Genomic DNA, 14842 nt, shown 5'->3' on the forward strand with positions numbered 1-14842 from the left:
TCAAGTCAGGGCTGCTTTATAAATAGCAAGGCTATTAATACATGCGGAGCCTAGCTTGAACTAGAAGCCAAGCACAAATCCGAAACAAATTATAGCAGCACGCCTATACTATGAAGCCATTTAAAATTATGTTGTAGAAAGATAATTATTGACGTGGAAAAACCGTTAATGATACAGGAACAACAAAAAGCATTACAAAACAATATGGATTTCTGCTCACCTGAGGAACTTTTTTTTAAAGATACTATTTTTTTTTTAAGATTTTATTCATTTATTTGACAGAGAGACACAGTGAGAGGGAACACAAGCAGGGGACTGGGAGAGGGAGAAACAGGCTTCCCGCGGAGCAGGGAGCCCAACGCGGGGCTCGATCCCAGGACTCCAGGATCATGACCTGAGCCGAAGGCAGTCGCTTAACCAACTGAGCCACTCAGGCGCCCGATTTGCCATATTCTTTATTATGATAGCGGATCTCTCTCTCTGGCCCAGGCCTGACCCAGTGAAATATCTCATCTCCCCACCAAACAGAATCATTCCTTGTTCTTGCTACTCGGACATGGGGAAAAAGCAACGTGAGTGGAAAGGAAGCAGCCAAACTCTGACTGGGGTGACATGTTTCCCACCCCACGGAGAGGATGATATATAATAACAATGTATGAAACTAACTCATAAAGAGAAGCAGAAACAAGTTGAAATCCCAGTAGGTAAGGTGTGTTGGTGGTGGTCTTCCCTGATTTCTCAGATTCTGCAGCTTTTTCTTAGATTTAGTCAGTGAGCTACCTAAGCTATCAAAGGCAATACTTTCTTTTTTCTTCAAGTTGCTTTCAGGTGGGTGTTTGTCACTTGCAACCAAGAGTCCTAAAAAATGTAATAGTCAACATACTGAGTACCTGCTGATATGGCCACTATTTTGTATGTAGCAAAAGCAGGAAAGTGAGCCAAATTATTTTAGACACACTTAAAAAAAAGATCAATTTATTTATTTTTTAGAGAGAGTGCATGCGGGGAAGGGAGGGGCAGAGAGAGAGAGAATCTCAAGCAGACTCCCCACTGAGCATGGAGTCTGATGCGGGGTTCCTTCCACAACCCTGAGATCAGGGCCTGAGCCTAAATCAAGAGTCAGCCGCCCAATTGACTGAACCACCCAGGTGCCCCAGACACATTTTTTTTTTTTTATATCAAGTGCCCTTTTTAATGCTTATCACCCACTTACCCCATCCCCCCTCCCCTTCAGCATCCCTCAGTTTTTTTTCCTGTAGTGCCCCTAGACACACTTTTAACAAGGTTTGAAATATAAAGGATTATAGCTTTGTGCAGTGACAGTATTGTAGCCAATGAGGTTTATCCAAGGTGCAATGATTGCTAATTGAAAATTTTTCCCAGTACCCTGCCGTGATAACTTGAAATATAAAAGATTGTACCAGAGGTGGTATTAGAGTGGTACAAGGCTCTCCACAAGCCTCATACCAAATTTAGTTTTTCATTCTCTTGGCATGAAATTAAAGTTTGATAATGAAATAATAAATATTAGGTATAACGATAAATCATATCCCAGGTTTGCAAATGGTTTTCTGAGGATGGTACACACAAGCCTGGCTTGTGCATATTGTTTCACAAATATTGGTTTGTTGCAGTAAGAGGCTAGAAGGATGGAGAAAGACGAGTTCTCATAAAGGAACAGAAAGTTTGCAAAAGAGACCGAAATGTTAAATTCTTCTGCTTTTCTTTACTCAACACTTGGTTTCCATTGGAGGAAAATAGTGAATCTGATTCTTAGTCAACCCTTCCTGGGTTGTAATTAAACCTGGGGAGGTTACACAGACAGGATGTGATTTACTTAGGGGTTAGCATGTGGCTGAAAGAAGGTTGGATTCTAATTCACATAAGAGATGGGGAGACCTGCAACCCTAATTCTTTATGGTAGTACTTACTCAGAGTCCCATCTCCACCCCACCAATGGGGCCAACTATAAACTGCAAAATCATGAATCCCGCTCCTTTGTCTCTAGTCCACACACACTTTACTCCGTTGTCAGACTCTTGTCTCTAAACTACCTGCTTGTCTTGTACCCATGGAGGACTCAAAGTATCTCAAATGCAATGAGTCCAAAATGAAACTCATCACATTTCTTCCTAAACTTCCTGCTGTGTCTCAGTGAATTTCAGTGGCTAAATCATTATGCACTCTATTGTTCAAGGCATGTGTCTGGATACCGCCCGTTCACCTTTCTGCCTCACTTTCAACATTCAATCAGTTCTTCCTAAATAGCTCTTAAAATTTGTAGACATCCTTGACACCCCCTTTCTCTCTGCCCTCTCAGTAATCCTGCACCAAGTCCTAGCACCTAAATACCTGTCTAACTCATTTATCTTTTACTCTATCTCTGCTGCTGCTACTGTAGTCTGAGCCACTGTCCCCTCTCTCCAGGATCAGCATGGTAATCTTCTAACTGGATTCCAATCTGGACTCTGTACAATCTTTTCTCCATGGTACAGTGGGATGGATTGTTTAATATGTAGGTCTGCTATGATACCCCATTGCTTTCAACCTTTCAGGGGCTTCCCTTTGCTCTTAGAAAGAAGGCGTTGTGTAGTCTGGACGTGGCATTTCTCATGGCCCTCTCCTCCTTCCTTTTTTTACATTATCTATGCTGGTCTTGTCTCAGGTCCTTTAACATCCTATCCAGAATGTTCTTTCATCCCCCTCACTTTTTTTTACTGAAGTATAATTAAGATACAGTGTTACATTAGTTTTAGGTGTACAGTGTAACGATCCAACAATTCTGTACATTACTTGATAAGGGATTAATATCCAGAATATATAAGGAACTTACACAGCTCAACATCAGGGGGAAAAATCCAATTAAAAATTTCCAAAGAAGACATCCAGGTGGCCAACAGACACATGAAAAGATGCTCATCATCATTCATCATCAGGAAAATGCAAATCAAAACTACAGTGAGATCACCTCACACCTGTCAGAATGGCCACAATCAACAGCACAAGAAACAACAGGTGTTGGTGAGGATGTGGAGAGAAAGGAACCCTTGTGTGCTGCTGGTGGGAAGGCAAGCTGGTGCAGCCACTGTGGAAAACAGTATGGAGGGTCCTCAAAAAATTAAAAATACAACTACCCTATGATCCAGTGATTCCACTACTGAGTATTTCCCAAAGAAAATGAAAATACTACTTCCTTCATCCCTTTGCCTAGTTGCCAAACTAGTCTTCCCAGACCTCAAGGGTAGGCTCAGGTGCTCATTATATGTCCACTGGTCCTTTCATTTCATCTTAGCACTCATCTCAGATTATCATTATACATTCATTTGTATAGTTACTTGTCTCTCACTAAATTATAACTCCTAGGAAATGCAGGTCTGTGTTTTCTTTTACAGTGTATCCCAAGAGCCTTACATTTTTCCATTCACTTGACATAATGGTGATTCAGTATATTTGAAATAGGACTATTCATGATTTACACCATGTGTATTATGCATTAAGTAGGCTTTGGGGGCCAGAGGGTAAAACTAACCACCATTTATAATATAGTTTCATGTAGAAGCTATTGTTTAAGAACAACCAAACTAAATGAATTTCTGAGACCTCCCACTAAAAAGTTAGAAACTCTTAAATTATAGTTAATTTAATATACATATTATTAAGTTTTGTCTTAGTAATATAACAACTGCAGACTATATTACCAGAAGGTGTTTAGAAGTTAATGGATATTTAGGGGCGCCTGGTGGCTCGGTTGGTTAAGCGTCTGCTCAGGTCATAATCCCAGGGTCCTGGGATTGAGCCCCATGTTGGGCTCCCTGCTCCGTGGGGAGCCTGCTTCTCCCTCTCCCTCTGCCTGCCAGTCTACCTGCTTGTGCTCTCTCTGTCAAACAAATAAATTAATTAAATCTTTAAAAAAAGAAGTTAATGGATATTTAGACAAAAGGTCTTATGTGTCATTTTATAAATGCCTCTTCTCCTTTATGTTAGAGCTACTCAGGAGAGCAGGGACTGTATCGATTTTTACTTATCAGTACCTTGTGCCTAATACAACGTCTGTGACATAGTAAAACCCCAGTAAGTTTTTGTGGAATGAATGAATGATGCTGTTTAGTTTGCTTACTTTTAGCCCTTTACTCCTGATGCAATATTTCTGCTTCTATTCCTCTTTTACTTAACTAACTTCTATTTCTCTTTTAAGCTTCACTTCAGGCATCACCTCTTGTGCCAAGTCTTCGCAGATGCTAACTGCCCCTCTCTGTATGATCACGTGCGTGTGTATGTCACTGAGCTTCCCATGCTCTGTGACCGGTGTCTGGGTTTCAGTCTCCCCCTGTGTACTGGGACCTCTTTGAGGAGAACTCTATATCTCCAGTGCAAGGCCCAGGTATACCATAATTTCTCAAAAAAATACTTAAGTGAAATAATTAGTTAATTAATGAACAGTCTTCAAAGTTCCCGGAGTCTAGCATCATTCTTGGTACATTGTAGTTGCTCTAAAATCGCTTCTTAAACGAAAGAAATGAATCGGTGGATCTTTAGCCTTCAGAATTTATCTTTATCTCAATTTATTTTATTTTTTTTAAAAGATTTTATTTATTTATTTGACAGAGAGAGACACAGCAAGAGAAGGAACACAAGCAGGGGGAGTGGGAGAAGGAGAAGCAGACTTCCCGCCGAGCAGGGAGCCCGATGTGGAACTCCATCCCAGGACACTGGGATCATGACCTGAGCCAAAGGCGGACGCTTAGTGACTGAGCCACCCAGGCACCCCTCTTGATCTCAATTTAAATTAAAAAATGTAGTGGGGCACCTGGGTGGCTCAGATGGTTAAGCGTCTGCCTTTAGCTTGGGTCATAATCTCCGGGTCCTGGGATCGAGCCCCATGTTGGGCTCCCGGCTCAGCGGGGAGTCTGCTTCTCCCTCTCCCTCTGCCTCTCCCCCCTGCTTGTGCTCTGTCTCTGTCTCTCTTTCAAATGAATAAATAACAAGCAAGCAAGCAAGCAAGCTCACCTCCCAGGGGGTTGCGATGCACATTGAGGGTTGAGAACTGCAGCCCTGCGATATTAAAAAAAAAAAGTAGATAAGAGGGGCACCTGGGTGATTCAGCCAGCTAAATGTCCAACTCTTGATTTTGGCTCAGATCGTGATCTCAGGGTCATAAGATCGAGCCCCGTGTTGGGCTCCGCACTCAGCAGGGAGGCTGCTTCGGATTATCTCCTTCTCCTTCTGCCCCTCCCCCTCCCCCTCTTTAAAAAATGTAAGTGACCTGAATATCTTTGATATAAATCCAAATCTATGTGTTTTTATTTTTATTTCTCAAAATGCAATAAAGAGATAATATCCAAACAACAACAAAATAGAGACAGATCCCTTAACAGATTTTAGTGAAAGCTACATTGAGACCCAAAATGGAAATCATATGCCAGAAATTTATCAAGTATTGACCTTTAAAAAAAAAAAACCCAAGGGTGCCTGGGTGGCTCAGTCAGTTAAGCATCCAATTCTTGATTTCAGCTCAGGTCATGATCTCATGGTTGAGAGATCGAGCCCCACATCGGGCTCCTTGCTGGGCCTGAAGCCTGCTTAAGATTCTCTTCCTCCTTCTGTCTCTGCCCCTCCCTCTGCTCACTCTCTCAAAATCAATCAAAATAAATAAAACCCAAGGTTACCTTTTATATATATAAAAAAGAGAGAGTCTTAAATGCAGCAAACTACCTATGTAATGAGTATTAAAGATCTAGGGATAAAAAGTCATTGCTGGAAAAAAAGTCACTGTGGAACATTGCAGCAGTGAATTATGGAAAGCTTTTTCTCTTGAGATTGGGGAATGAGATAAGGATGCCCACTGTACCTCAGTCCTATTCAATAATGAGGTCCTAGACAGAGCAAGAAGGCAAGTAAATGTGAAGGGCAAATGATTCAAGGGCAGGAAATGAAATTATCATTATTCTCAAATGACATCATTGTCTATGGAAAAAAAAAAAAACAAAAACCCAAAGCTCTATCTGTAGATAAACTATAAGAATTAATAAGTTCATTTAGTAAGGTTCTTTCATACAAAGATAGTTGTATTTCTATATGCCAGCAATAAGCAAGTAGAAAAGGAAATTTGTAATACCATTTACAATAGCATCAAAAATGTCAGATACCTAGGGGCGCCTGGGTGGCTCATTCGTTAAGCGTCTGCCTTCGGCTCAGATCATGATCCCAGGGTTCTGGGATCGAGCCCCGCATCAGGCTCCCTGCTCAGTGGGAAGCCTGCTTCTCCCTCTCCCACTCCCCCTGCTTGTGTTCCCTCTCTCGCTGTCTCTCTCTGTCAAATAAATAAATAAAATCTTAAAAAAAAAGATACCTAGAATAAATTTAATAAAAGATGCAAAAATGCACCATTATTTAGAGAAATTAAAAAGACATAAGCAAATGGAGGAATAGCTCATGTTTATGGATTGGGAGATTCAGTGTTGTAATGATACCAGCTCTCCTCAAACTGATCTACAGATTCATTAATACAGTGTAATCCTGGGAGTTTTAAAAAAATTGACAAGCAGATTCTAAATTTTGTATGGAAATAAAAAGGATCATCAATTGTCAAGAATACTTTGAAGAGCAAGAACAAACCTAGAGGACTTATAAGATATCATGACTTATTATAAAGCTGCAGTATTTAAGATGCTGTGGTATTAACATAAGAAGAGAAAGATAGACAAATTGAACAGAATAGAGTACAGAAATAGACACACATATGTCACTTGAATTATGAGAAAGCAGTTGCTTCACTGTGGTTAGGCAAGGAGGGTCTTTTTAATAAGTGATGCTGAGTCAACTTTATGTCCACATGAAAAAGATATCCTGACCCCCTAACTCAACCATATACAAAAAATCAATCTCAGATGGATTGTAGCTGTATATGTGAAAGGTAAAAACAATAAAACATTTAGGAGAAAGCATTGGAGAATGTCTTCATGATTTTGGAGGTAGCAAAATATTGCTACCTAAAAGCGCTAATTATATATATATTTTAAATTTAATTTTATTGTCATGTTAGTCATACATTACATCATTAGTTTTTTTTTTTTAAAAGATTTTATTTATTTATTTGACAGAGAGAGACACAGAGAGGGAACACAGGGGGAGTGGGAGAGGGAGAAGCAGGTTCCCATGGAGCAGGGAGCCCCATGCGGGGCTTGATCCCAGGACCCTGAGATCATGACCTGAGCCGAAGGCAGACGCTTAACAACTGAGCCACCCAGGCGCCCCACATCATTAGTTTTTGATGTAGTGTTCCATGATTCATTGTTTGCATATAACACTCAATGCTCCATTCAATATGTGTCCTCTTTAATACCCATCACCAGGCTAACCCATCCCCCCACCCCCCTCCCCTCTAAAACCCTCAGTTTGTTTCTCAGAGTCCATAGTCTCTCATGGTTCGTCTCCCCCTCCGATTTCCCCCCTTCATTTTTCCCTTCCTACTATCTTCCTCTTTTTTTTTTTTTAACATATATATATTATTTGTTTCAGAGGTACAGATCTGTGATTCATCAGTCTTACCCAATTCACAGCGCTCACCAAAGCACATACCCTCCCCAATGTCCATCACCCAGCCACCCCATCCCTCCCACCCCCCACCACTCCAGCAACCCTCAGTTTGTTTCCTGAGATTAAAAATTTCTCATATCAGTGAGATCATATGATCCTTGTCTTTCTCTGATTAACTTATTTCACTTAGCATAATACCCTCTAGTTCCATCCACGTCATTGCAAATGGCAAGATTTCATTTTTTTTTAAAGATTTTATGTATTTATTCATGAGAGACAGAGAGAGAGAGAGGCAGAGGGAGAAGCAGGCTCCCAAGGAGTAGGGAGCCCCATGTGGGACTCCATCCCAGGACGCTGGGATCATGACCTGAGCCGAAGGCAGACGCTTAACCATCTGAGCCACCCAGGCACCCCGATTTTGGTTTTTTTTGATGGCTGCATAATATTCCATTGTATATATATACCACATCTTTATCCATTCATCTGTTGATGGACATCTTGGCTCTTTCCATAGTTTGGCTGTTGTGGACATTGCTCTAAAAGCGCTAATTAAAAAGAAAAAGTGGGGCACCTGGGTGGCTCAGTCGGTTAAGTGTCTGCCTTTGGCTCAGGTCATGATCCCAGGGTCCTGGGATTGAGTCCCGCATCAGGCTCCCTGCTCAGCGGGGAGTCTGCTTCTCCCTCTGCCTGCCGCTCCCCCTGCTTGCTCTCTCTCTGTGTCAAATAAATAAATATTTAAAAAGAAAAAAAGTGTATTACATTGAAATTAAGAACTTGTGTTCATCAAAGAGCAGCATAAAAATAGTGAAAAAGCAAGTCACAGTGTGGGAGAGGATATTTGAAAAGTGATGGACTTCAGCAGGCTGATGCACATTGCGAAGATACCATTTTATGCTCACCAGAATGCCTTAAGTGGAAAAGACCAATAATACCGAGTTTTGGCGAGGCTGTGAAACAACTGGAACTCTCATACCCTGCAGATGGGAGTATACGTTGAAGCAACTCTTTTTGAAAATTGGGAGGCTCTACTAAAGTTGAACATTAAATACCCTATGATCCAGCTGTTGTATTCTAGCTATGTGCCCTGTAGAAATGCATAGGTAAGTTTACCAAATACATGTACAAGAATGCTCGTGGTAGCACTCTTTGCAGTAGCTCCTAGACTGTCAGCTATCCCAATAGCCATCACTGTAGACTGGATACATAAATTGTAACATATTAATACAATAGAACACAATATATCAGAACATAGATGAATCTCTCAATATTATTGAATGGAGGAAGCCACACACTAGGCTGTAAATACTGGGTAATTCTATTTACATAAAGTTTAAAACCAGGCAGAAATAATGCATAGTATTAGGAATTGCGATAGTGTGTACCGTTGTGAGAAGGAACAAAAGAGGATATTCTGGGTGCCGGTAATGTCCTACTATGTGATGTGGCCACTGGTTACCTTTGTGAAAATGTACTGACCTGTATACTTATGATTTGTGTACTTTTCTGTGTGTATATGTCAATTAAAAAATTACCTGGGGTACCTGGTGGGTCAGTCAGTTAAGCGCCTGCCTTCAGCTCAGGTCATGATCTCAGGGTCCTGGGATTGAGCCCCTCCTTGGGCTCCCTGCTCAGCGGGGAGTCTGTTTCTCCCTCTCCCTCTGCCCCTCCCCCCGCTTGTGCTCCCTCCCTCCCTCCCTCTCAAATAAATAAAATCTTTTTAAAAATTACCTAAGGAATTTGCTTACCAGAGAGGAAAAAGATGTCAGAGAAGAATTTTTACAGAATGCTTAGGAATTAGTAAGTAGAAGATTAATGACCTAAAAGAAAAATAGCAAACAATAAATAGGCAGTCAACATGGGAGAAAATCATAATGACAGAAACATTTGAAAACAGGTATAATCTCTTTAGTGTTTAGGGTAATAGATATTCAAACAACAATACCAATTTCGTGTTCTCAAATTGGTAAAAGTGTAAAAGCTAGATAGTGCAAAGTTCTGGTGAAGATTAGAGGGGAGGGGGTGGGGGGTTGGGTTAGCCCAACGATGGGTATTAAGGAGGGCACGTACTGCATGGAGCACTGGGTGTTATACGCAAACAATGAATCATGGAACACTACATCAAAAACTAATGATGTAATATATGGTGACTAACATAATAAAATAAAATTAAAAAAAAGATATTAATTGGGGAGAATTCTTATATGCTGTTAGTGGGAGTGCAAATGGGCAAACCCAGTTTGGAGAACAATTTGGCCATAGATGGTAAAGTTGAAGATGCACTACCCTTTGATTCACCAATTCCATTTTAGGAAGATATCTAGAAAAATTCTTAACCTTACGTAACAGGAGACAAGTATGAGAATGTTCTTTGTAGTATTGCTTATTGCAAAACATTATGAAAATTATCTAAATGACAGATGGAGAATGGATAAAATATGTGTTATGCTCATACAATAGAACACTATACAGCAAATAACAGAGCCATTGTGTTAAAGCTATAAAACATAATTTTAAAAACATGCAAAACAGGGGCGCCTGGGTGTCTCAGTCAGTGAAGTGTCTGCTTTCGGCTCAGGTCAGGATCCCAGGGTCCTGGGATAGAGCCCCGTGTTGGGCTCCCTGCTTAGTGGCGAGTCTGTTTCTCCCTCTCCCTCTGACCCTCCCCCTGCTTGTGCTCTCTCTTTCTCAAATAAATAAAATCTAAAATCTTAAAAAAAAAACATGCAAAACATTAGTGTCTAATGATCTATGCTATTTGTATAAAAATGCACAGAAACAATAAACAATAATCATGATGATGATTGCCCATAAGAAGGAAGACAACCAGGAGGAGGGAAGAGGTACACGTTGGGGAGGGGGTGTTCCATTTGCATAATTGTAGAACTAATTATTTTTTACTTAAAAATAACTGAGACAAACAGGATACAAGGTAAAGAATTGATAAAGCTGTGTAGTAAGTATGCAGATATTATATTATTCTCTTTAACTTTCTCTGTAATCTTTTACAATAAAAAAGTTTTAACAGGAATAAGAAGTGAAATGCTGTGCTGTTTTCCACAAAAGTAGCACTCCCTCAAAAAAAGAGAGCTACCTAGGCATGTGTGCCTGTGACACTTCACTGGATATATCTTACTGATGAATATCTTGTTCCTACATTCAAAAATGCATCCAAAAGCATAGGGAGTTGTCTTTAGAAAATAATAGCTAACAGTTACATAATGCTTCCTTTGTCAGGCCCTTCTTTTCCCGCCCCCTCCCCGTGGCTCTCTTTCTCCATCTCACCTTCCCCTTCCCTCCCTTACTTCCTTTTCTCTTTCAGACTTCTTTTTTAATTGCAAAGTATTACATTCATACAAGCACTGCATAGAACTTAAACACACAGCTTATAAATTATTGTACAGTGAATGCTTTACAAATGCCCCAGACTGCGGCCGGCCGAGGAACACAGCCTGGTCAGCACCCGGGTCGCCTCTGCCGGGTTCTGTTGTAAGAGGCGCAGAGAGGCAGCACACATGTGTGCACTCACATCTCAATTTCCACATGTGGCAATTAAGAGATTCCTCTCTAACTCTTAACTCCTAGGGTTGCTGCGAAGCTTAAATGAGAACATATTATAAAGTACTTAGAACAGTGTGCCTGGCAAGCAGAATTGTTTGCATTCCTCCGGTCCTGTTTCTCCTCCTCCCCCACCCTCCCGCCTGTCAAATGTAACCCCCAGAGGTAGACACGAATACTATTTTCAGGACTTTCCTTTTTAGTAGGAACGTATAGGCAGGCAAACTCACGGAAAATGTGTAAGACAAGACATGTAAACCTTCCTGATCTAATACTGAAATGAATACATAAAAGTTTACAGTGGGCACAATTCAGAAATTGAGAGTCCTCAAGAGACCTGTACCTTTTTTACCCAGCGGTACTTTTACACCAAGGAGAAAAGTTTATGTTGCAATGAATCTGTAATGTGAATTTTGCAATTTAAGAGGTGTGTCCCAGCTCCTGCAAACACGGTGGCTGAGAGGCAACAAGAGTAGTGAAGAGAGGATTGTGCGGTGTGGTCGTGTTGATCATTTTCATCCAAAAAGTATTTAGTATGCCCTAGATACTAGATGGGAGACGGTCTGAGGCGGTGACAGCACCAGTGCTCATTCCCAGCCTCAGGAAACCGGGGACTTGCCTCATGGACAAATTTACAAACAGCAAAGAAAAAAAAATGTAATGATAAAGCATGTACAGAGCACTAAAGTTGCATCAAGAAGCAAGCAGTTCCGTGTGTGAAGGTCAGGGAAGGGTTTTCTGGGGGAGATAATTGTGCTGAAAGACAAGGAAGAACAGGAAAGGAAACGTTGGTTGTGGAGCTACATGGGAAAAGCACGTGCAGAGATTTAGATGTGAACAAAGCCTGCTTTGCCTGGAATCTACACATCAGAGGGAGCTCCGGGAGTTGCTTAATGCCCAGCGTGGCCTTTTTGACCACAGTTGACAATGGAAAAATGTGGTCAAGGATGTCACATCAGCTCACTGCATTTCCTAAATCCTCACATTGGATTGTGGCTGATCTAAAACACCTATCTTATAAACATCTTTGGGTTTTCTCACCGAGATGGATGATTAATTGTGGTAACTTTATAGGTTACTGTATTGAATCTTTTCTACCATTTTTTCCTTGTTTATATCCCAAAGGAAAAAATACAAATAATACTGATTCATTTTATAAACAGAAAGCTCCTTGATTCCCTATAAAGACTGTGTCTCAGACCAAATAGGTTTGTGTTATCAAACTTCCCTTTTTTGGAAATCTTTTAAAATTTTCATCCGACAGTGTTTAAAAAAGTTTTTAGGATTATCATAAACTGATGTTGTAAAATAGCACTTGGGACAAGTCATGCATTCTTTACTCACTGTTTAAACTCTGTCATTTCAACTAGACCTAAATATTAATTCACTTTTATTAGCTTAATAACATTTTCTAGGCAATTTTATAATGAGAACTGTTATTTTGCTCAACTCTTACAGATTTGAGACCAATAGACTTTCAAAAAGGGGCATGAAAACAACAGAATTTATAGTATTGTGACATTTAAGTTCTTTCATAACTGAGGAATGAAATATATGGAATGAAATCTATTATATATATATTTTCAACTCATATAATTTAAACTTTATGCTGTCTGACCACTGAATATCCATAGCAACATTTTTTTTAATTTTTAAAAAAAGATTTTATTTTAAAGTAATCTCTGTACCCAACATGGGACTTGAACCCACAACTCTGAGATCAAGTCACATGCCACACTGATTGAGCCAGCCAGATACCCCTTTATCAACATCGTTTTTATTTATTTATTTATTTAGAGCATGCCAGCAGGGGAGGGTGTGGGAGAGGGAGAGAGAATTTTTTTTTTAATTTTATTTATTTATTTGAGAGAGCGAGAATGAAAGATGGAGAGAGAGAGCACATGAGAGGGGGGAGGGTCAGAGGGAGAAGCAGACCCCCCGCTGAGCAGGGAGCCTGACGCGGGACTCGATCCCGGGACTCCAGGATCATGACCTGAGCCGAAGGCAGTCGCTTAACCAACTGAGCCACCCAGGCACCCGAGGGACAGAGAATCTTAAGCAGGTTCCATGCTGGGTGCGGAGCACGATATGGAGCTCAATCTCACAACCCTGAGATCATCACCTGAGCCGAGAGCAAGAGTTGGACGTTTAACTGACTAAGCCACCCAGGTGCCCTCCTTAACATTGTTTATATTAGATTTTAAGTTACAAGGGACAAATAAATGTGGCTAATAAATTACCCTGAGCTATCTAATTATTCTGGGAGACAAATGAAGATAGTGTGTTTTAACATGAATTTAGTGAAAGAAATCAAAATAAAATCTCAAAACCCATGACATCACCGTTTCCTCCTAATGACCTTTTTTTTAGTCTTGAGAACGCTTTAATCCTTTGAATCTCATTTTCCGTATACAAACTAAAAGTAGCCATCCATGTTACCCTCCGAATTCCTAGCAATCATCAATCTCTTAAAGACTTCGTGAAGACATTAGTAAAGGACTAGGGTTGTAATTTGGAGATAAGAGGCCAGATCTTACTGGATAACCAAGCTATGTCCTAGGAAGTTATGTTAGCAGGTACGTCCTAAAGCTCAACCGAATAACTGCTCTGCCTAAGTGGCTTTATTTCACTTAGCAAGAAATATACAGACTTTTAATAATAACAGCAGTTTATTAGTATGTATGCATTAGCAGTATGTAGGGGTCTCCGAAATGATTTCAGTCTTTACAGTCCATCTGAATTGACTCAGCATTTCAACAAGCAATACAACTTTGGAAAAAAGGACACTTGTGTCTCTTCTTTCAACCCATTGACCTCTTTGTGTTCTTCAGAGGATGGAGTGTGCATTCCATTAAATTTTCTTTCACCAAGACCTCTGATGACCTTGTTGCTGTACCAAGTGACAATTCAGTTTTTCAATTTTGCTCTTGCTTTCCTTAAATGCCCTACTCCCTTTGCTTCTGTGTCACTATTCTTGCCTCTTCTTCTCTAAGCTTTCTGGCACTCCTCAGCTTCCTGTCTCTGCTTCTCTTCCTTTATCTGTTGATGTTCCTTTAGGGTTTTCTTCTACGCCGCCTTTTTTTTTTTTACCCTACACCTTTTAAATTTCTTTCTTCCGTGAACTGTGTGTGTGTGTGTGTGTGTGTGTGTGTGTGTGTGTGTGTGAGAGATATTTTCAGTTGGTACAAAATCCCAAAGGTACAAAGGGTGTTGAGTGAAGACTACTTGGCTTTCTACTCCTAGCCACCTGATTTCTCTTTTTAGGGGAGCTTCCATTATGGATTTCTTATGTGTCTTTACAGAGTCATTCTATGCATATACAGGCACACAAACATGACACTGTATAGTACTAAATACAGTATTATTGTGTGTTATGCTTTTAAAAAATTTATTGAGATATAATTGACAGAGTTTAGGTGTACAATGTACCAATGCAACATTGTATACATTATGAAGTGGTCACTACCATGAACCTAGTTACCATCTGCCATGAATACTGTTAATACAGTATTATTCACTGTATTCCCCATGCCATACATTACATCCCTATGACGTTTATTATATGACTATAAGTTTGTACTTTTTCATCCCCTTAACCATATCCCCCCCTCCACCCCCTCTGGCAACCACCAGTCTGTTCCCTGTATTTATGAGGTGGAATTTTGTTTTGTTTTTTAGGTTCCATATATAAGTTAAATCATGCACTATTTGTCTTTCTCTGACTTATTTCACTTAGTATAATACCCTCAAG

General features: G+C 40.3%; 1 pseudogene; it reads left to right on the plus strand.

The window, feature by feature from the left end:
• The first annotated feature begins 1305 nt into the window (after positions 1 to 1305).
• On the plus strand, positions 1306 to 1419 carry LOC113931712 (annotated as a pseudogene).
• Positions 1420 to 14842: the final 13423 nt, after the last annotated feature.

The sequence above is a fragment of the Zalophus californianus genome, chromosome X (genome assembly GCF_009762305.2).
Source record: "Zalophus californianus isolate mZalCal1 chromosome X, mZalCal1.pri.v2, whole genome shotgun sequence".
NCBI lineage: Eukaryota > Metazoa > Chordata > Mammalia > Carnivora > Otariidae > Zalophus > Zalophus californianus.